The sequence below is a fragment of the Macrosteles quadrilineatus genome, unplaced genomic scaffold (genome assembly GCF_028750875.1).
Source record: "Macrosteles quadrilineatus isolate MER2022 unplaced genomic scaffold, UCM_ALF_1.0 Scaffold_3__2_contigs__length_128488019, whole genome shotgun sequence".
Classification (NCBI taxonomy): domain Eukaryota; kingdom Metazoa; phylum Arthropoda; class Insecta; order Hemiptera; family Cicadellidae; genus Macrosteles; species Macrosteles quadrilineatus.
In genome coordinates, this window is record NW_026542596.1 from 103,496,208 (window position 1) to 103,519,797 (window position 23,590).

The 23,590-nt window shown below is 32.5% G+C and overlaps 1 long non-coding RNA gene across 1 annotated transcript; it reads right to left on the reverse strand.

The window, feature by feature from the left end:
* Window positions 1–3,105: 3,105 nt before the first annotated feature.
* On the reverse strand, window positions 3,106–21,063 carry LOC128989659 (uncharacterized). Its single transcript, XR_008490463.1, has 3 exons — window positions 20,965–21,063; window positions 8,635–8,769; window positions 3,106–3,168 (listed from the first exon to the last, which is right to left on the reverse strand). It is a non-coding gene; the product is annotated as an uncharacterized LOC128989659 (long non-coding RNA).
* Window positions 21,064–23,590: the final 2,527 nt, after the last annotated feature.

Sequence of the window (23,590 nt, forward strand, 5' to 3'; positions counted from 1 at the left end):
AAAATAACGACTGGAAACTGCTCAACTAAAAACCTTCAAAGTAATAAATTCCCCAATTCAAGCCTGCGGTAGCAAAACCATTACATTTCCATCCATTTTGGTCGAATAAAAAGGACCTCCCAATACTTAAAGGTTTGACCGCGAAATTATACTGTGTAATTTATACCACGTTTTGCGAGGGGAGCTTTTTCCCATATTTTCTGTTATGAATGGCTTTAGAATCGCCGGGTGTTTTACTAAACCAAGGCCGCTCGTAAATATTATTTAAAGGGTCCAGCTTAAGCACGATCATCTACTGTAATAATTTACAAAATATGGGTTTGTTGGAACAATATTGCAAGTTAAGTGGTTTTTGCGCTCAAAATTAGATTTACAAGTACAACAAATGTTTGGCAATATTACTAAAGTATATTATGAACATGTATTTTTACATACGATGTTTTAGGAAGGTTATTATTTTATATATTTTAAGTAGATAACTGAGTTTTGGAACAGTTTTGAGGAATAATTTACAATAAATTAATGACCGGTGTGACGGGTAGTCACCAAAAATTATTTTCTAAATTTTGGGATTATATTTCAAAAGTAAAAGACCTGGTAAATGGATTTCACAATGCATATACCAGTGTCAGAACATTGGCATTTAGTAGACAGAATTCTTGATGACACGTAGCTTGCTCAATCGACCGACCCACAAAAACCGTAGACTTAGCAATTGTACTTTGGAGAGACTGAGGTCGGAGTTGACCGAAAGGAAGACACTTGGCCCCAGTCACCTATCGGGGACACTTCGCCGGTCTCCGGGTTTTTGGTAAGGCGATTACTTTATTAATATTTAACTTTATAATTTTTGTGATTGTCCAGGCTAGCTTAACCTTTTAAAGTCAGTGATTGATTGATACTAATCGTAATCAATTTTATAATAATTGAGTTCATTTATAATTTGTGTGAATAAATATAGTGACTATTAAATTCCTGTTTGAATATATTAACGTGTCAAAAAGAATTATAATTATTAGAGTTTGATATATAAATTTCATTTGCTTAGGCCTACTTAAATAAAAGGAGTCTGTAATTATTTTATCATCCATTTTTATTATTGTCTTTATTATTATCTTTATCATATTGTCCATCCACTTTATTTGAATAATGATTAAACATTCTTTTCCTACAGTCACCCGACAAAGTTGGCTTCCTTGTACTGTTTATAGTACAGAAAGCTGCTAATTGCTGCATATTTATAATTTGCCGTACGGTTTATACTTTGCCGTACGGTTTATACTTTGCCGCACATCAGGATTCCAACGAAACAACACAAAACAGCGTGGTTCTATTATGCACGTAATCCGTGTACGCTTGGAAATAGGTTTGCAACACTTAAAGATAATAATACTATGAGCAGCTGATTGACTATTATAACTACGATTTAACCTGTCATTTCGTGTTTATAGTTTCGGTATTTCTGAACTTCTGGACTTTTCTTTTAAACGTTTTTAAAACATTCCTACGATCTTAATAAACAAGAAAATACCATTAAAGCATTTTTTTTAGGCGCGGAAACCACTTCAAATTACAAAATCATACGGAACTATATTCTCAAAACGCGGAGCACATTTCTTGCCGAGGAAAAATAGCGGAGTGATACGGACCGCGGGTACTACTTTCTCTAGGGCACCATTTGTGTTGCTAGCTGAACCTAAAAACGTGTTGTATAGTGTTTGAAAGACTAATTATTTATATGCTTTATAGTAACTGAAGGAAAAATATAATGTGTAACACGAGTGAAAAAGGCCTTTGCTGCACTCGAGATCATTCCGCACTCGCCTGCGGCTCGTGCGTAAACATTGCTCTCGTGTGCAGCAAAGTGCCACTTTCACCACTAGTTACACAAATAACTATTTACCTCTCACTAAAGAATTCTTATTATTTAAATCGATCCCGGTTACGCCCCCGGTCACAATTTCAATCGTGGCACCGGTTAAATTAATGACCTGATTCGATTCAAAACACTCAACATTTTACAACTAGCTACGTATTCAGTCTACTGTATCCAATTTCTCACACGACTTAAACATTTTTCCATGACTTAAATGTTACTATCTATCTATCTGCTATTAGCAGTTTGGTAATAGTTGTTGATAGCAAAGAACTTGTTTTTTTCTTAACAATTTATAATAGTAAATATTATACAGGATGATTAAAAAGTCAAGACTCCCCCTCTATTTTTTTGTGTGTAAATATACAGAGATATCCTTTTGGTGGTCGTGCAATCTCAGCAGGAAATTTCATTTAATATTTTGAAATTTTTAATGTCCCCAAAAAGGGGAGATTTTTGGGGCAACTCAAAAATTTTAAATGTAAACCCCCATCAAGTGACATCTTATTTTGAAGTGTTTACAAAAACATAAATCATGTCACCTCTATCCAAAATGGTAGCCCGTCAAATGTAATGGAAAATCAATGGTAATATTGGTTCGTACTGGTAATATTGGCAACCATTTTGGAGAGAGAAGTGATAGCGAACTCTGGTTCCCCCAAAACCCCCTTTTTGCCCCCAGACACTCAAAAATTGTAAAATCATCAAATATAATTTCCTGTTAAGATTGCAAGACCACCAAAAGGATATCTCTGTATATTTACTTATAAAAATATTAGTGGGGGGGGTCTTGACTTTTTATTCATTATGTATCTCCAATACCATTAAAAGACGGGAACGCAGCTGATATGCATATCAAAATACCCTATCTTTTAATACACAAAATCCAAAAAAAGTTTCTAAATATTATGGAATCACTAAATTAAGGAAATGAAAAAAAACTTACGTAGTTAGGAAATGTGAGTAAAAACTTTACTGTATTTTTTTTTGCTTACTTCCTAATACAGCTTCGATTTAAAATAAGGTAAAAATACATATTATTTTTAACAATATATAATCAATGATAATATAGTTTAGGTCAACACATTTCTTGAATTTTCTCTCCTCTATTTATGTATACAGGTCTTTGTACATCACAAATTTCACTGTGTACCTTTCAAATTTACCTAATTCATACATTACCATTCCTTAATGGTAATGGTTTCCTTATTGATACATACCAAATACGACTGCTCTTTGGGAGCTTCTTCTCAGGGGATTTTATAACAGGATATCCACAGCTGCCTTAAGTCCTGAAATAGCCAAAGAAATAAGTCATTTGCATAGATGGGGACGTACAGTTCGACTGGAACAAACTAGATTGGAAACTATTCGTAGGATAAGACTTGATTGCGGCAAATAGTAATACTATAAATATTTAATTGAAATTCTTTACTTGTGTAAATTTATTACAATAATGATAAAAAAATGTACACTATATTTCTTGGACTAGTCAGAGTTCCTTTTATCCAAAACATTGGGGTTCTTTTGTGGTATATAAAGTTTGATTGACACTGCTGTTGAAATATAAATAAAAATTAAAGTATCTTGTCAACAGGTTGGAGGATGTTTAAGGTGTATAGAAATATTTTGATCAAATGAGTTGAAAAGCATAATCGGGACCAATTATTAAAATTTGAAGACAATATGCAACAAAATAGACATAAAATAGGAAATGTAATACAGTAGCCTAAAGAAATTTAAACAGTTTGATTTAGTCTTCTAAGGAAAAGTTATTTATTTATTTTTTTGTTGGTAGGTTGTACGTAGGTTGTATGTAGTTGTATGTAGGTCAGGTTAGGTTACATCGTAAGGTTAGGTACATCGAAAGGTTATGTTACAATCGTAAGGTTAGGTACATCGTAAGGTTAGGTACATCGTAAGGTTAGGTACATCGAAAGGTAAGGTTACATCGTAAGGTTAGGTACATCGAAAGGTTAGGTTACATCGTAAGGTTAGGTATATCGTAAGGTTAGGTACATCGTAAGGTTAGGTACATCGAAAGGTAAGGTTACATCGTAAGGTTAGGTACATCGAAAGGTTAGGCTACATCGTAAGGTTAGGTATATCGTAAGGTTAGGTACATCGTAAGGTTAGGTACATCGAAAGGTAAGGTTACATCGTAAGGTTAGGTACATCGAAAGGTAAGGTTACATCGTAAGGTTAGGTACATCGAAAGGTTAGGTTACATCGTAAGGTTAGGTATATCGTAAAAATGTCAATTTAAGTCGACCTTTTTCAGTTTATTTGCCATTTAGTTGAGTGAAGTTTAAAATAGTTAGTATTTAAATCAACCAACTAACTTTGCTGTAAACAACCCAAGAATATCCAAAATTCAATAATCTTTAAAAGTGAAATCTTCCAAAAGAATCGAAAATATATAAACTGCTATAACAATAAAGCTTACAGTTCTCTTTCTCTCTTCCACACACAATAGTGAAATCATCATTTTGATAAAAACAACTCACACACACACAGACCCACAGAATAATTTGTCCTACACGTCCCACAATAAGTTTATACTTCCTCCAATAAGTTTATAATTCCTAGCGATAGGGGATTACACCACTAATCCAGATATAGAAAGTTGTTTCGGGTTCTCAACTCGAAATGAGTCTGCTACGATGGAGTTTATTCCAGCAATATAAACCCCGAGCCAATATTTGGAGTTTTCTTCTCCCTCGGGCTCGGGATTGTTGTATCTACACTGCTGTAATTTATTATTGTTTGAGAAATTGGAGATGGTGAGATTGCCTCCAAGTTAGGCGCCCTCTTCTCCCCCCAAACCGCGATTCTTGTGTTTGTATCTGCACAGAACACAATGAGAACCAAAAACGCCTCTTTGGGGCACGTACCGGCGCTCCGTGCCGCTTTTGTCGCACGTTAACGAAATCAATCGCGTCGGAACGTGTTCGATTGGAGCATTCGTAGCTTTGTACACCTGCTACTGCCTTGGGTAATGCAATTAGGGCTTTGGTGCTAAAAACTAATGGTATTCACGTATCTACGTATCTTATATTATACGTATATTATATATATATATTATACGTATAATATAATACTTATATTATACATTATACGTATCTTATACGTATACAATGGTACCATCGTAACTTTTCTTATCTTACAATTTATTATAAATCTTTCTATTCTTTTAATTATCAAAATACATTAATAGTTCTAATGCATTTTTCTTGTAACCGTACAAAACAAAATATGAAAAGATTGATCACTAAGCTTTCCTTCTTTTTACCTAGTTGATCCATAATGGCAAGCTATTTTACTACAGATACCTAGTTTCGCATTATGAGTAGGGTACACCGTGTAAAAAAATCCCAGTCAAAAATGACCAACACTTGAGGGAAAGAGAATATGTAATAAAGGTACTGATAGGACGAGTATACTATATAAATTGTTTATCTTGCCATATTCTAAATAATGATTGGCCAATGTTTTTCAAAATAATAAATCAGAAATGTTCAATATATTTATAGGACATCTTTTAGCTTAATTGTGTACGATTTTTTTTTAACTTTGCGAAGAAAGACAATATCAGGAGACTGACAAACATATTCAAATATTTTAATAATTACTTATGATACATATTAACATAAGTATGGTTACATTTTGATATATTTTTTCATAAAAAAGTGTGTATCACGATAGAAATAGCTTTATGTGGTTTTGTCAAATAGATCATAATATTATCTCAAGAGAGAACTTTTACGTGTTATTGCAAATTATTAGCCTCTATCTTGTTAGTCTCAAAACGTACAATTTCTAGAAATATTTTGAAAAAAAATATAAAAAGGTTTATTAAAAATCTTTAATTTACGTGAAATCCGTTAACTAACTTTTTGAGTTAACTTGGTTTAGTATAAACGAAAAACCTAATTAGTGAACGAAGCGTAATTAAATCACAGAATATTTAAATTAAAATATTTAATAACTTGATATTTTACTAAACATTTGACACCAGAAAATTCATCGGTAATTTATAAAGTAAATCTAAATTAAAAACCCGGTGATCAGCTCAACAGATGCGTGAGATAATAAAATTGTAAACGTAAATAGCCAATTTGCAATCAAGCGCCGCAGAAAACAGATAAAACTATTTGTGTGGAGGGTCCTAAACATCAATTAATTAATTATTGAACCCGGTGGTGAAGCAAATAATTAAATTTTAACTAGTCCATTTGTTTCGTGATTTATTACCAATCTAACTAATGTTAAATATTTCACCATCGGGAATCGTATTATAAAAATAGAATGAGCTGTAATTTATCATGCGTTGAAAAATAAATAGTTTTGTTAAATATTTAATGTTCTGTGCTAATTAAATCCTACTATTTATTAATATTTAAATGCGAGTTTTAAACGTATTTATGAGAAATAATAAGCATTCCAAATATAAACATGGCAAATGATTTTTCTATTCATTTTGTTATAATAATAATTAATTTGCTAACTTCTGTTATTTTAGTAATAGAAAATCACATTACTATTCATTTAGTTTAGCAGCACATACATTGAAATAAAAATAAAAATTATCGGTGATGGAAATAATTGTAAGACGCCTTTAGAATTTATGTGAGAGGGCAAATAAGTTCACCTATCATATTTTATGTGGTACATATTTTGCATTTACTTAAACTATAGTTGAGAACCAGCATCCTCCTACAACAAAAGCTAACTCAAACTCATAAATCAATTTCAACCTTATTATTTCTTGAGAAATGTACGAGTACTTGATGCAAGTGTAACGCGTACTAGCACAGCCAACTTGAGAGCTGCTACTTGCACCACATTCATTACAGTCAGCACAGCGGATGAAAGATGTCGTGTTGAAAGGAGATGTAACTCGGCAGGAAATGTATTGGCACTAATTTATTCCCATCGCGCTGAATAGAAGTCGTTCGCTACACTAGGCCCCGCTACAGTCGTTAAAGAACTTGGTCGATAATTGTTTCGCACAAAGACAGCTCTTGAAATAATTCCTTCCATAAATTACTCCGCGTTGAAGTTTCCACCATTTGTCAAAAGATGGAGCTAGGTGGGTACGTCATCTGAAGAAAATTACTTCCCACCCTCTAGCTTTTAATAAATGACTTTGAAAGGCAATTAGACTTTCTTAGCCCCGCCCTCTCCGTCTTTTATCATCCCCCTCGTTCTTTGAGGCAAAAACACATTCGTCTGTTCAGACCCTTCGTTAATGAGGGGCGCGACGTTGTCGAAACTTTCTCCCGGGTCAAAGGTTGGGAAAATGTTCTTGGAAATTACTTTGATGTAACACAACTTAAAACTCGCGACTTTACACCGGTTTTGAAGTCGAGTTTTAAAACTTGTTTGGTTGTATCTTGTAACGATGTTTTCCGTGTTACATTACATTTTTTGGATATTATGCCCCATCTGTTTTCTTAGAAGGAAATGACTATATTTTATTTATACTAATTTACAAAAAGAAGTGTAGGATTTGAATATAACCTCAAAGATGTTGCTTATAGAGTTAGGCCTAAGTTGTGTTTATGTATATTCGACAGAAATGTTTTAAACATAAACCAATAAAAACAGTTAGAGGTTCTTATTTAAATAGTACAGTTAATTTATCAGGTTTTATGAAGTTATTTTGAAGTATTTTCCTTACATCAACATGTCTATGATGAACTAGGATTTGGTTATTTTAGTTTTGTAGCAAAGTAGTCATTAATTACTCTCATCTTCCCAGAATGAAAATTGGTTGAGTCAATTAAAAAAACTACGTACTATTACCGTTACCTATCTGAGTCAGGTTTTGAATTAGCTAACTGTGAGTGGTCTTCCAAAAGTTAATCGAATCCTCAATATTATCATAATAAAGGAAAGTCATAATTTTGTATGGTAAATAATGATGGCAGATAAATCAGTGGCTATGACAGTCATGAAAGAAGTAAATGTTTTATTTCACTTTTGTATTATTTGTAGTTGTGCTACCAATATTCATTTGCTATGATTTTTATTATTGCTGTATAATATGGTTCATACACATATGGTAAAAGTGAATATTTTAATATTTGTTTTGGTTTTTACAGAGATTTGAGTACTGAACAAATTTATTCACCCCTGTAAAATAGGAAAAGAAATCAACCTGTTGACCAAGGTAAATTAATATTTCCAACTTTTGTAATATAAAATAATTATGATAGTGTATAATAGTATTTCTACCGACACACTTTTTTTGGTAATGTTTCTTTCATAAAAATGTATTACGATAATATTTTGAATTGGCAAAAAATGAACCCAAAACCCAATTTTTAAATCCTGTCTCCTAATAGTGTGAGACATAGTCACAGTTTTAAAGATATTACAACGATCAGGATTGAATTTGAAAAGGACTAGTTACATAAATTTATAATTAAAAGAAGTGCTATGTAGAACCCCTATTTATTCACATTGTACACCGTTTTAACAACCTTTAACTGGACAACCATTTAACCTTAAATAGTTTTAACTTGGTGCTATGAATCAAAATAAACTGCTATCCAACTAGATACATTATACTCCTTTCTTAAACAGTTTTCCGTCTCCCAATAGAGTTAATCTTGATAAGTAAGACCTACGGGTAGTTGTGTGAATGTGGGGTGGGTCACTTTGAACTTACCAGCCTAATAAAAGTAGGAGGGTCATGTGTCTCAAGTCATTTAAGTGATTAAACTCCTCTATGTTCTAATGGTGATACTTACTCTATGGCGGCGAGGGTGAGAATTGTGGGGCCGCCCTCGCAGCGCGACCGGGCAAACATGGCGTCATTTGCCTCCAAAATCTCCCGTCATCTGCCGCTGACTGTCGTGGCACTGCATGTTGTACTAGTACACTTGCTAGAAATGATAATTGTAATTAATGTTCAAAGAATATACAACATACTAGAGGCAAACAATTATATTGGAACCATACATATATTTTCCTTATTTGAGAAAACATGACGTTTCGGAACCTGTGATTGTGATACTAACCCATAAGTATTTTTTATACACTCTTTTAACAATACATGCATAAACAATGTTGATGATAATCTACACGTCGGTTTGAAAATTGTTTAATAAAAATACAATGATGAGTGCTTTGCTATACACAGGAGCGGAAACATAAGTTGCATATAGCGTAATCGTCTTTTCCGCATCACTCAAACAAACTCAGCTTGGGTACTAAATTACAAACAACACAGATTTGATTTACGTTTTTCAACAATACCCCAGCACTCTTTCACCTTTGTGAAAAATAAGGTGTCGTAGCTTCATTTTAAACCTAGAATTCAACCAAATTGTCCTCAAAACTAACAACTCACGGTTTTAAAAGTGATGAAAGTATTATGAAATGAAGAAATATTTGTGTCCATTTATTTTCTAAAAGGTCCTTTTATAGTCTAATTAGTTTTACTCACATTTTATAGCTTTATTAGCGTTTCATTTATAAAAACTTGTATGGAAACAAATATCTCTACGTACACATTTAATTGGGTTACGGGTATAGAAATACTGTAAAAAAACATGTAATATATTTAATATGTCCAAAACGTTAACGTAAAAGTAAAAGTTCTTGGATCGGAAAAACTTTTTTACCCCTTAATAATATTTTACTCAAATTATTTACATTATTAATATTGGTGCAAAGTTTATCTTTATACAGTTTTAAGTTTAGCACACTTTTATACTAATAACCCTGCTCAACCTCTCTTTCTCTATGCCAATCTTAAGCTGAAACCCAACCATTCAAAGTAAAAAAGTCTACTGACTTATTATAAATGGCCTAAGACTTTTTGGTAGTAAACATCTACAGAACATCCATAATCTCATGGCAAGAGATAAAAGGCAATAATATTGGTAAATACTGTAAGTTTTAGTAATTGGAAACGCTATTTAAGTATTTTTTTTTAAATTCGTATTCATACAACTAATGCAAAAACTGTACCATATTGCCGATGTTTATTGAGGTGTACAAAACATATACACAGGATGGTTATAACTTATAGCAGTTCTCAATTATTTGTCAACTTACAAACGTTTCTAAATTTAAATGGCTAATAAGGAATTTTGATTTTTTGTTGGAAAAAGACTTGATAATTCACTAAATTTCAAAACCAAACTAAAAACAACACTTTAAGATGCACTGCTTCAAATGGACTTCTTTATTCTAGTCCAGTTTTAGCGAATTTCCCATATAGGGAATAAGCTATTACCGTTGTACTCATGGTAAGACCTGGACCCGGGACCGATTTACTTTTTCTTTTTGAGGTCCCCGGAGGCCAAAATAACCCTCATTTCAAATTCATATATATCTGATAGTGCGATAACTCGAGTAAAAATGATCTGATTTTGATGAAATTTGGTACAAACGTGTAAACCTACGTTTATTCGAACGAGTTTGCGAACCAGCATGATCGGACTATGGGAACAGGGGTTTATGGGGGGTTTTATAAGGTAAAAATTGGGTTTCCCCATTTTTGAAAAAATTGCAATTTAATAGACATTTAATTGACATATTTGAATCAAATTTGGAAATTTTGTTTATTTCATACTAATCTATCAACATTTCAATCAAAAACACACCTCAATACCTTTCCTGTAGCAACAAACCTAGGTACTTATTAAAATTAATGTCATTTAAATATTAAATAAATCTGACAATTTTCAGGGAGTATTTAAGTAGAAATCAACTCAGGTTAATGGAAATTCGCTTACTCCGCAGGTTTGCTGTGGCAGGGGTATTTATAATTCGCATATTCAAAATAATATTCGTCAGTCGCACGGATCTATACAATGACAGTCGTTGATCTACCATCGATGGAGGATTATATTTACATTAAATAGTGTTGTATGGGCAATATCCCGAACACTGCGAATATGAGTGACAGCATTGCACTATGGGCGAGGGGAGGGGGTAGTGTTGGGGACAGCAATTGTATAGCAGGTGTCTGTCCCGGACGTCCAAAAATGTCACCTCCAAGCGAATCGGACAATCGTTTAGTTACGGTATCACCAAGTTATATGAGAGTCTTGTACGTAGCCATCTTTTTGTGTTTGGACGTAAAGTCAATTTAGAGGTTTTTTGCATGTAACGTGCCTGGCGATTGCTGAGGTCGTAGTTTAATTATTTTAAAATAATCCTCGTTACCAGAATCAACAGCCATATGTTAAAAAAGTCTATTTAAATAAGGTTAAAGAAAATTCTCAACACAAAACCAAGTGTAGTTAATATACAGAGAGGTCCGATTTAAAGTTTTATGTTATATATTTTTACTTCTTGATGGTAACCGCATTTTTTATTTCTGGTCATAACGGTTGTTTTGGGGATTCAAGTTAACGTGTCCCATTTAAGACGGACACAGTAATTTAACTTATAAGTGATCTTTCCAAAACTAGCAGACACATTTTACAGGTACACATTTTACAAAGCTTCAAAAGTAATCTATGCATAGTACTTGCTTTTCTATTTGAATCATAAAGAATCCCTTTGTACAATTAATTTAGGTACACACCCTTAAATACTACCATCAAATGACCTGTGAAATAAGTAAGAAATATGACGGCCCTATTATGAACAGGTCAGTTGTCATTTTTCGTTGGATTAAAAATGTTTTAACCGTAACAATTTGATACTTTATCAAAAGATAATATTATAAAAATATGTCCCAACCTTTTAGAAACATTTACAAAACAATTCAAGGGTAAAAACGTACTAAGCTTATGGGAAAATGTGTGAAATAAATACTCTATTTGCTGAGTCTATGAATAAATAATCAGATGAATAAATAAATGGTATCAACAAACTGACACATACTTTCTCCCATAAGATTGTAAACAACCTTTATCAAGCGGCGTTATGGTATAAAATATATAGGGATGGATAACAAAAGATGCAATAACTTTTGAACCGCAATTGCCATAGCTATGGAGGGTTGCACTATTTCTGTTTAGAATTATACGGACCATAACACATCAATTTTAATCAAAACAGGTTTTTCCTAAAATCCAATATTTTGTTATTCTATAAGGTTTTTATTTGAAATAACATAAGGTAAAATTACTTTTGAATCGTACTTTTTACGGAAAAGGGATCTTTACCTTTTTGTAAAAAAAATTTAGGAATATAACATACAAATTTTAATAAAAACCGGCCTTTTTTAAATCCAATTTTCTTTTTTATTGGGTTTAATGGGAAAATAACATAAGTTACAATAACTTTGGAACCGTATTTATATTATTTTCCATGGAATTTATACCATTTTGTTCAGAATGTAAAGGACTATAACATACAAAATCTTCACCAAAATCGTCCGGGCTGTTTTCGAGAAAATCCGATTTTCCGTTACTTTATGGGTTTTTACGGAGAAATCCTTGTCAAAAATAAAAGTTTTGAAAAAAAAATTAAAAACAAACTTTGAGATATAATGTATTACCTACGTACCAAATTTCATAAATATCGAATGACAGGACGGTGTGGTCTGTAGCTGTGTACACATCTACACGCACACAGACATCACTTCGAAAACTACTTTTTTGGATTCAGGGCGACCAAAAACGAATCTATTCTCTTAAAACTCAAACTTGAAAATTGTGATGGAAACAATACTTTCTCCATATACTAAGTATGGGATGATTTCTGATTGTTTAGCAGGGCTCTAAGTTTTCACTCTGACAGATTTTATTTTCTTAATCATCTGATCACAATGGTATATTTTTGTTGTTCAATCTTAACTTTACGTAATACTCCAACAAAACGCTGTTCTGACTGAAAGTACAGTATTATATTAAAACTATTTTTTATATATTACGATTCACTGCAATACAGCTAATTTAGCTTAACAACAGTTTTTCAGGAGAGTCCTAATTTAGATTATAACCGTTGATAACATTTTGTTGCTTTTTAACACACTATTCCCCAACCGATCATTTTAATTAAAGCAAACAAAACGAACCTATGATACCAATCTTTATTGCTACTGGTGTAATTTTTTGTGTTTGAAAACAATACAAAATACATTTAACGTTTTCCGGACTCTGAGCTGCTGAGTTAATATATTCGCTCTGCAGAGAATAAATTTAAAACATCATAAGGATACCCCTACAATAATTGTGATTTTTTAATTATTGTATACTGGTAGCATGTATAAATTAAATTTCGAATATCAGTATGAAAAAAAAACTCTTGACTGCATAAACTATTTTTGGACTGCCTAATTATTACGCATTTACCCAGCTCTTCAAGGAACTAAAAAGCTTCATTCTTAAGCTGACATTTGAGCTCCAAACTTACATAAAACAGACAGTAGGAGATTGATTTCATTTGGGAAATTTATACGTAACTCACAAAAAAAAAGAACGAAGTAACTTCTTTAATAATAACATTGAGAAATTACACTACTGACTATTTCCACGAAAGATGGTTTAAAACTATTCTTAAGCTTTTTATTAAGCTAAAGACAAATTTACTTGTTCATTTATCATCGTCCGCAAGTGGTAAACCTATAGATGCATGGGTTTTAAATTCCTTTCGATATTCATATTAGTGGTAGATTAAAAATAATAATATTGGCAAGTTCTTATGTATTTTAGCCTATAGAAGCTGTATACTGGAAACACGATGCTAAAACAATGGATTTAAATCTTTCTATACCTAATAATTGGTAGAAAGCATATGTAACTGTTAAGAAAAACATTAAAATAGTGTTAGGTCAATCAATGAAAAGTTCTAGTGTACTTACATTCTAGTGTTACTTACACGAAAATCCTTTTCGGATCTTTTGGTATACCGGTAAGTGAAACTCAATGCCATAGTGTCAACCATTCTTTATCTTGAGCGATCTTCCAAAATTTAAGTTCACGTATCAATACAATGAACTCCTTCTGTTATCTGTCTTAAAAAAAGACTTTTGTTCCATACTTATGATGATGTAGTAGCGCACGATTCTTTTTACACGTTGAAGTCTTTTAGGTTGACACGTAAATTCTCGTTGTTCTATGTTTAGGTAGACAAATTTCAACTATGTTTCTCTTCTACATAATACGTATTCGTGATCTATTTGTTTTCCAAAGTTTTTTTATGTTCTATATTTGACATATTTGGACAATGTCTCTGTTTTACATCAAGTTTGACGTCTACACACACTACCCCATCTTAACCGGAGACATCTCTGACACACCCTTATGTCATGTCAAAGGTAACTAGTTCCAAGTTTTTGCCAAGTACCTGCTTCACTGTGGGAATGAAGCCGGAAATTATGTATCGAAACAACAGAAGACAGGAAGTGAAGACCTTAATGAGTCTAAGAGTGTCGGATATAAGGCTGTCTCATGCAGATCAGTACGTGGGTGGGATGTTTATTTAGTTAAAGTAGGAAGCAATTTATTTTCTACAGAGATTCTTGAAAATAGTACTTGTTTAGCTGTTGAAATGTGAATTAAATATGCCTAGTTGCAAAAAGTAACAATATTTTGAAAGGTAGACGTTGTTTTCATTTTGACTTAGTAGTAATTTATGGGGCACAATAATAAAATATGAATTTTCATCACTCCTTAACGAAAGTAACTATTTTCGATAACAGCTGACATCAATGAAAGTAGTCGTTTCCCAAGCTCTAATTTAGGGCGAGGAAAAATCGACCAGCTGATTTTCCCTCGCTCTAAATTTGGTTTCCCTCACTCTCAATCAGTTTTCCATTTATTCACTACGCGCGCTAGTGTTTTTTTACGGTTTAATTTAATCAGCTGTATGTATTTTTAAAAGTTGTGTCATTCTTTTATTTTGATGTTTAAACAAAACTTATTGAGAAATATACGTAGGTTTCTTTTTAGAAGATTTTATTTTATTTTGATGTTCAATCAAATTAATTGAAAAATAAAATTGTTTTAATATTACTGAGGTATGTAACAGTATAATTAAGTAGTATAACTTTAAAAATTTATGAAGAGAAGTTCAAATTTTTTTGGGTAACAAATTTTAGGATCCAGAGTTCTCTAATTGACAAAAGAAGTTTGAGCCACTCCTTGGCTTCGCCTCGTACGTGAAAATAGCTCTCACATACTCGGCTTTAACTCGCACGTGAATTTGGGGTTTCCATAACAACAGTTTTTGGGGGGCTCAAAAACTTGAGCGCGCAACGGAAAATGCCACTTTCGGTCCTAGTAATGAAATATACTATTACAGCTATAAAAATAAAGATATAGATTAATGTAGTTCAAGTTTCAAGTGTAACTAAAAGCTGAAATATCTTCTGTATGACAGTATATATATATTCCCGTATTGATTTTTTACAAAATGTTACACTACATTTCTTTATGAAATAAACATGCGAAAAATCTTGTTTTTACATTAAATCCAAATAAAACATTGTAAATCTGTATTGCTGATAGTTTATCGCGTCTTCTTTGTGAAACCTGTTATCCCAAACAATTGGAACTTCTCTTCATAAGTTTTTTAAATTATACTACTTAATCATACTTTTTATTTAACATTTGGCTTAATTTTAATATCATCTTGTAATTTAGTATATCGATCACCAGTATGCAATATGCAAGAAATATTTCAATTGGAAATAAAATATACGTAAGCTATCTTCATTTTAAGATAAAGTCAAACGACGATGTTTCTCGTATGCTCGCAGTGTTGTAAGTTACAATAAGTATATTCTAGAGAACAGTTGAGCTGCATACAGAGGCGAGTGTGCTAACAATATTACCACTACCCCTCCTCCATGCAATACCAGGAAGACGGCAATACAGGGCTGTAAGACACACATAGGCGCGCTCATTCATTTTACTGCCTTCATAAATCCCCTCCGTTTCCAGGCTAATCTATTTTACAACCGAGATTAGAGCAATCCGAACTTCCCTGGTGAGTTATGAAGGAATATGAGTTCGCAAGGGTAAACAAAAAGGCGGGAGGAAAGGGAGTTTTGGCGGGCTAAGAAAGATGAACCCTAAATAACCTACCTCGACTCCCCTTAGTTATTAGCTCGCGTATTTCATAATTTAGTAGTTGGACAAGTTTAAAATTAATTAGTTCTGTTAGAAGTTGCCAGGAAATATGCAAGACGAAGTTCCTTCGTGCTGAAAACGTAAATTAAATTTAATAAGGCGTGTGGTGCACGCGAGCTAAGTTGAGGGCAGGAGTTATGCCACCCAGAGTTGAGTGTATGGGGCACTGTGTGGCACGGTGGGGCACGGTAGGGTACGGTGGGGTACGGTGGGGTAAATTAGTAATACAGTGAACTACATATACAGATATACAGTAAATTAGTGATAGGTCATCGTTGCTAGACACGAAACTATTTATGAAACACAACATGACAGATTCTTACATCGTGTGAGGAAAATATTGTTGAAATGATTTTAAGTTAAAGTAATGGTAGGTTTAGTGTTACATCGTATTGTTTTGAATTTTATTCGCTTTACATTTTTAGGTAGGAAAGCAAACATTTGTTCAACAATTTTCTTAACACCTTGAACAATATATGTGTTATCAAAGCTTTACAGGTTAGGGGCTTTGTAATGCGAATCCTTTTAAGGGCAAGTGTTCCAAATCCTTCACGTCAATTTGCGTAGCTCTGGAATCGATAATTTCCTCTCCAACTAAATTTACAGCAACACATTCTAAAACGACACCACTCAAACAACCACATGCTAAATAGTTGATCCAACTAAATATAAATATGCGTTTAAATCAATAGTTTTGATTAGACCAACCACATGGTTAGAACAATCATTTTATGACACCGTTTGGTATATATTATTTCTTATACGGTTTTATGTAGCAATGGGTTTTTTTACAGGAACTGCGAATATATCCCAGGGACCAAATCGTCCCTATTCACACACCACGCCGCGGCTGTAGAAGTGATAATAGACCCCTAAGTGGTGGAGTTGCCAAGACGTATCCTTGCACCACTCCAACTCCGACAATTAGCCTACCTATTTCTCTCTTCGAACAATGCCTCCGTTTTTACCTGAGCAGCCGATAATGGGGAAATTGAGAAGTGGCAAATGCACTCGAAAGTTCCCAAACTAATGTAGTTCCCATTGTGCTCCGCATCATAATAAAGTTTATTACAGACAATGGATATGACGAGAAACTTGTACATTAACAACGGAATAATTAAAAGCGGAATTTTCTCCGAGGGAGTTAGAGAAGATACGCTGTTATTCTACCGCTAAGCTCCTCAAGTTATTCAAAGGCAGACATTTTAAACATATGCAAAGCCGCTCTGGGCTTGCAAACAAAATGGCTGCTCTCGCTTCCAGGAAAGTTTAAATTGTAAGAACAACATCAAGTTTTAATTGATCCATCAAGAGGTAGCGCTTCACTTGAGCTCTCTCATCTTTCATCTCTCTTACTCTCTCTGCGGGTTTATGCTTAGAAAATTTTGAAAACTGTTGGTTTATTTAGTTCAACAGTGTAATTATCGGAATGGTGTAACTTTTTTACGTTGTAAATTTATTATTTTCTTTCATTTGTAATATTATACAGTATTCTTACATGAATCGACAAACAATATTATAACAATATATATTAATGGACATTCGTTTTTTTCAACAAAACTTGCCTATAATTTTATAATAATTTACAACTGGACGTGTTTGGATTTCTACTGAAATTACACTACTTTTTATTTGTAATATTATGTGTCAAAACTGTTTAAAATTAATTTTATGCACCACTGAACAAAGCCAAATATGTTGATATAAATATAACTCCATTTATCACCAAGCATACACCTAATACATCACATTCCACAGTTAAAACTCCAATCAACAGATAATCAGCTGGAAAGAGAAGCGTTGAACGCTGAGCGGACAAATCACACTTCATTTCGCGCCATTTCCATTACCCTCCGGAACCAAAAACGTAAAATTAATTGGTGATATTTGCGCGCGATCGGCGAGGAAATCATCTGATAATCTCGCGCCAAAAGTCACCAGCCTAACCTATTGTGCGAACATGTGATGTGATTGTAATCTGGACGAAACGTTAAAATCGCCATTTTGTGTTATTCAGTGCATGCATTACAATGGTGATAATCGCGCAGTTCTGGTGCATTCAGATGGTTTGTGGCATGGAGTTATGGCGCTCATGCAGTTATCAAACGTTTCCGCGGACGCAATTGTATTCGAAATAAAATTTGTAATCCTACCTTTTACACCTGTCTAAGCTATTATTAAAACTTAAATTACTATTATTATTCAAAAACTGTTACCGAACTAGTTGAAGTTTGTACGAGGATAATCTTCGAAACTAGGGTTTATATACGCCCGTTTCGATATCGACTTAACACTCGGCCCTGCTTGCGATAACCTACAACGTTTTTTTTTGTCTCAAATGCAATAAGTGATACAATTTAAAACAGCTGATTCGAAAAAATGAAATCTGTCGATTTGGAAACCTTAGCAAGTTTATTTATCACACTAAAATATCGTAATTGAAACAACATAACGTTTTATAATCGATGATCGTTTTCGACTAAAGAGGTTGTGCTCGAAACGAATTATTTCCTATATCTGCGGCTAAAATTCGTAAATTGATTCATACATAAAGATATTATTACAATTAATGTTTTCATCGCTTTTGCACGTTGTATAATACCACTAGAATAAAGCTTGAATTGAGTAGAATTATATTTAAAAGCTAGCTTCTTGATAGACAATTATCTTGTTTCTTTAGAAATTTTTATTTTTAAAAGGGTGTTTACTCTTAAAGGGTCTGGGTTCTTTTTTTTAATCGTCATTTTAAATTTGGGAACAGGTAACAATGAGCCAAAGTAGTTAACATGAGCATATTTTTATGGTTATGCTGGGGTTCCAACCAGCAACTGTCCCACTGAAGATTTCCTTGCGATTAGACACCAAAGCTGTCTGATAATATGTTAATGTCCTACAAGCCTTTATATAGGATATCGGTGCATATAAAGTCGTGATATGTCCATTTTAAGGAGCGCAAATCATGCACCTTAAAAATGCTCTATTTTAATGTTTTGGTTATAATTCTCAGTTTTCTTTTTATTGCGGTTATAACATTCACGGTTAAACTAATTACTGGTCTACGGATTAGGATCAAAAGTAACAATCTATACTCAATGAATGGTAAATAATTTTTAAATGAAAATAATAATAATGAAAAAAGCCTCTGGTACGTACAGCAGCTATATAATCAAAATGATATACAGGGTGTTTGATAATCAGTGTAAAAGATTTTAATGCATTATTATGAACACAAATTACGATAAAGTAATCAATTTGGATAGTTATATGTCACTCCTCCTTCCAGAAACAGCAGCTTTTAGATTTTTCAAAATGTTTTGACATTGCCTATAAAAACATTTGTTTCGCTTTTTATCCATCATGATGATATTTTTAATTGCATTTTAAGAATCTGCAATAATCAAAAAAGTATAGTTTGTTATAGGAGGACCCATAAACCCTTGTATATTTTGAATAAAACATTTGAAAACATCATTTTCCAAAATTAATCTAAATATCAATCATAAAATTTTCGCCATACGCCATGTTAAGGCGAGGCAATACTATTTATTAGTACTATTTAGAACTATTTCAATACTATCAAATATTATTGAAACTTCTCCATAGTTTGAGCATTAAAATGATACATTTTTTACATTTTACCTCAACCTAAGGAGGAGAATATTGCATTAAACATAATTTTTATTATTTCTCATTAAGTTTCATTAATTATTCACCTATAGCACATTAAGTGGAATTATTGTGCGAAAAGTAGTTGTATTAAATATACCTCAAGTAAACATGTATAACCTAATATTTTAGTACATCTTTTAGCCGTAGTGCATTGTAAACTAGAGAAAAGTAGAATATTTGGTAAATACACAAGTTAATTGTAAATGGAATAAATATATGCATTTGGGTCTTATTTCTATTAGAATCATTAAAGTATGTTATTGATTTGTAGGTTCCTTAACATCCTAAATGGAATTACAAAATCTTAATCTTGCCGTATTTATGTACGAATCCTGTAATTTACAATGTTTTGATATATATATTTCGGACATGAAAGGAAAATCATTTAGGCTATACTATATTGAATCGTACACAAATTTTAAAAACGAGTTAAAAGTAGCTAGTTACTTTAAAACGTTATTCGACATTCATACACTAAAAAATTGTGTTTTTGAACGGTTTATAATTTTTTGTATTATAGGGTTTATATAATAATTCATACACATTATTTAAACTAATCTTTGCTTAGAAGTATGAATATATATTACTACATTATAAAACAATAAATAGACATAATCGTTTCCGTACAGTTTCATTGTCGTTAACTATAACTGAATTGAAAGCCTTTAGGCTAGGTTTGGTCATGATATGATACTCATTATCCTAAATATTTAACCTATTACGAAATAAGTTTATAGTTTTTCTAAGCTAAATAAACGTTATCTACACAATTGTATGTTCAATATAAATAACCTATTTCAATAAACTTTTAGTACCGCTTTTACTCACACTGATAAACAAATATATTACAAAATAAACATATTATTTAAAAAAATAATTCTCTAATTTATATAAGCAGTAAATTTAGTTATTTACGAAAATTCATGTACTTATTAAATTCAGTTTAATTTATCTTGTTAAAATACCGCTAACCAAGAACTCAATCTACTCTAGAAATAAAATAAGCTATAAGTTTTGTTTAAAAATGTTAAACCAAACAATGTTGATTTTGATTTGAGTAGTGACAGCGGAAATAAGTTTACAAAATGAATGCGCATGTCAGAAGCGGTAAAAATAAATTTTTCATCCTACAAATACCTATTTAAAACTTTATTCGCGCAGTTAATTGCAAATTTTAATTCTAAATAATTTACTTAGATATCTATAAACACTTAAAATAACTTTTACAATAATGTGCTCTTTCCAACGAAAAAATATCCCGCGGAAAAAAGTCGCGTCCATCTTTTATTGAACGGGGTGTAGCGGGGCCATTTTTCTGGCGCGAACTCTTCACAGTTCAAAAATGTTAGACACTTCCAGAGTTGTACTTACCCCTGGTGTTCCGCCGATGGTCTGTGGCACTGTGGTGGGTATCCGGTACTCCAGGGTGACCAGGGACTGGACCAGGGAAGGTACAGGTCCAGGTTTTGTGCAGAGAGGTGAGAACGAGAGACGCCATCTTGAATATCCGCCCTCACGGCTTGCTCCATGACGTAGGGTACAGTCAATACCGCTATTGATCTCTGTCTCTCTAGTCACCATTCTGTCTATCATTGGCAAATAGTTTTAGCTATACGTTAAAATATTTGATTTTAATTTTTAATTTCTTAATTTTTTTGTTTTTTTTTCACAGCTGCAACGAGAAGAAAAGTCATAGTAGTTAAACAAAATTTAAATAGAATTTTTACGAAACAGAATTAATTTTTTAAGTAGGCTACTATGTAAGTTAAAATTGTATTTAAAACTGTTTCCATACCAATTTAAATTTAAATATCATATACAAATGCGTTTTTCAAGCCTAGTTTTATTTTAAGTCGGTGAAAATCGTAATTTTGACGTATTTTATAATAAAGCTAATTGAGAAGATTCCTCAAATTAGAGATTTAATTTAAAATTCTTTTTGGATTTTTTTAAATTTGATAAGTCAAATGGTTTACATGATTACACTGAATTTATCCTAAAATAATCTACGCTTTGTCGGCCTAAAAGAACAAAAACGCTTTTGGTAATATCTTAAGAAAGAGTATTAGATTAAAAGTTTGAAAAAAGGTTTAAGACATTACTTCGAACAATAAAAATATTTACGATATTAATTACATTATATCATAAATTTTAGTTTTTAATTGTATGTTGAAAATATCTAATTCTTTCCATAAAATAGGAGTTCTTTTCATTGAAACAACTACTGTTAACATAAACAGCAACAACCAATAAATTAACTTATAAATCAGTTTAAAAAAAATCTCTGCAAAAAAGAAGAAAAACAAACAGGCAGAACAACCCTTTAAGCCAACATTCAACAGTGAACGAGTCACTTAACCCAATGTTAAAATTCAGTTAAGAAACCGTCAACATTTACGAGGGTCACAATTAAACGGCGCTTTTCTCTCAATTTGCAAAAACCGGGGCCATTCAACGGTCAGGGGGGGGGGGCTTTGTTGTCCACTGCGGTCAGAGCATCACTTAGGCCAAGTGGTCGTGTTGTGGCGTTAAAAACGAGGAAAACGAGAGCGGGGGTCTCCCCTAAATGAGCAGGATTTGTTTCTTTTTTGTAATCGGACGAGTGGCGCGCTGACGCGGCAGGTCATGTTGACTGACGTACTACTCTACACTCAGCTGTTCTTTGTTTGCTCCATTAAAATCCGCTTGGCGTGTTTGCTAGGTAAACTTTCCCTCTTTCCCTCTTTTGGGAAGTGGTCGACGAGTATAAGTAAATCGGCCAATTAGATTGTTTATACGTTTTTAGATTTAGTAAGGTGGTTTGGTTATGAATAATTTTGGTTTTTGTTGCATAATTAGTAATATACAGGTTACATTTTCCAGGAAAACAAGTTGTTAAATAAATTTAATCATTGTAGTAGCCAGATAAATTTTATGGTATGGTTCCAGGTAATGTCACTGATGTATGGAACACTTGCCAGAGTTCTACACCAGAAAACCAGACGAAAAAGAGTAATTTACGATATTTTCTGGTCAATTTGACAACTTTTTAGTAAATGTTAAATTGTATTGTGAAGTGATAAAAATTTAAAAATATATCATATAGTTAGTTTTTAAATTTAACCAAGTAATTGTTGTAACTCGTAATTTTGACACTTTTTTACTTCCCCCCTCTATACATAATATATTGTTTTCGTCAAAACTTTCAAGTTTGAGAGGATATATCTATTTTGGGTCCCCCTGAACCAAAAAAAAGTTTTCGAAGTGATATCTGTGTTTGTGTGTGTCTGTGTATGTTTGTGTGTATGTGTACAGAGCAACATACCACACCTGTAGTCCGATGTTTTTAAAATTTGGTATGTAGGTACTAATCCGTGGTATCTCCAGTTTTTTTTTGTGCAAATTTTGATTTTGAATGGGGTATTTTCCCATAAATATCCATAAAATAATGGGAAAAAGATTTTTTCAAAAATAGCTTGAACGATTTTGATAAAAATCTGGTCTATTGTAGCCCTTTATATTCTGAACAAAATGGTATGACTGCCATTTCTGTGAAAATTGCAATTCAAAAGTTATTGTAAATTATGTTATTTTCTTATGAAACCCCATAATGTAACAAAAAATAGGATTATAGAAAAAACCCCGAATTTTATTGAAATTAGTATGTGGTAACCCTTATTATTAAAGTGCAAACCCCATCGCTGTAAAAATTAAGGTTCAAAATTTAATGTAGTTTATTTCATTTTTCAATTAAACCCCCAAAAACTACGGTTCAAAGGCTAATGCAACTTTTGTGATTTTACCTAATAAAATATCATAGTTACTATCATCACTTACCCATGAAAAAGATTGTTGACAAGCTAATGAGAGAAAGTATATGCCAGATTGCTGATACCGTTTATTATAAATAAACCCGTAAATTTGTAATCTTTGCTAAAAAATGTGAACGTACATGACTACAATGAAATTTGAATAATTTTTTCAGCATTTTGACTATTGTAGAATCCCAAGAGTATTC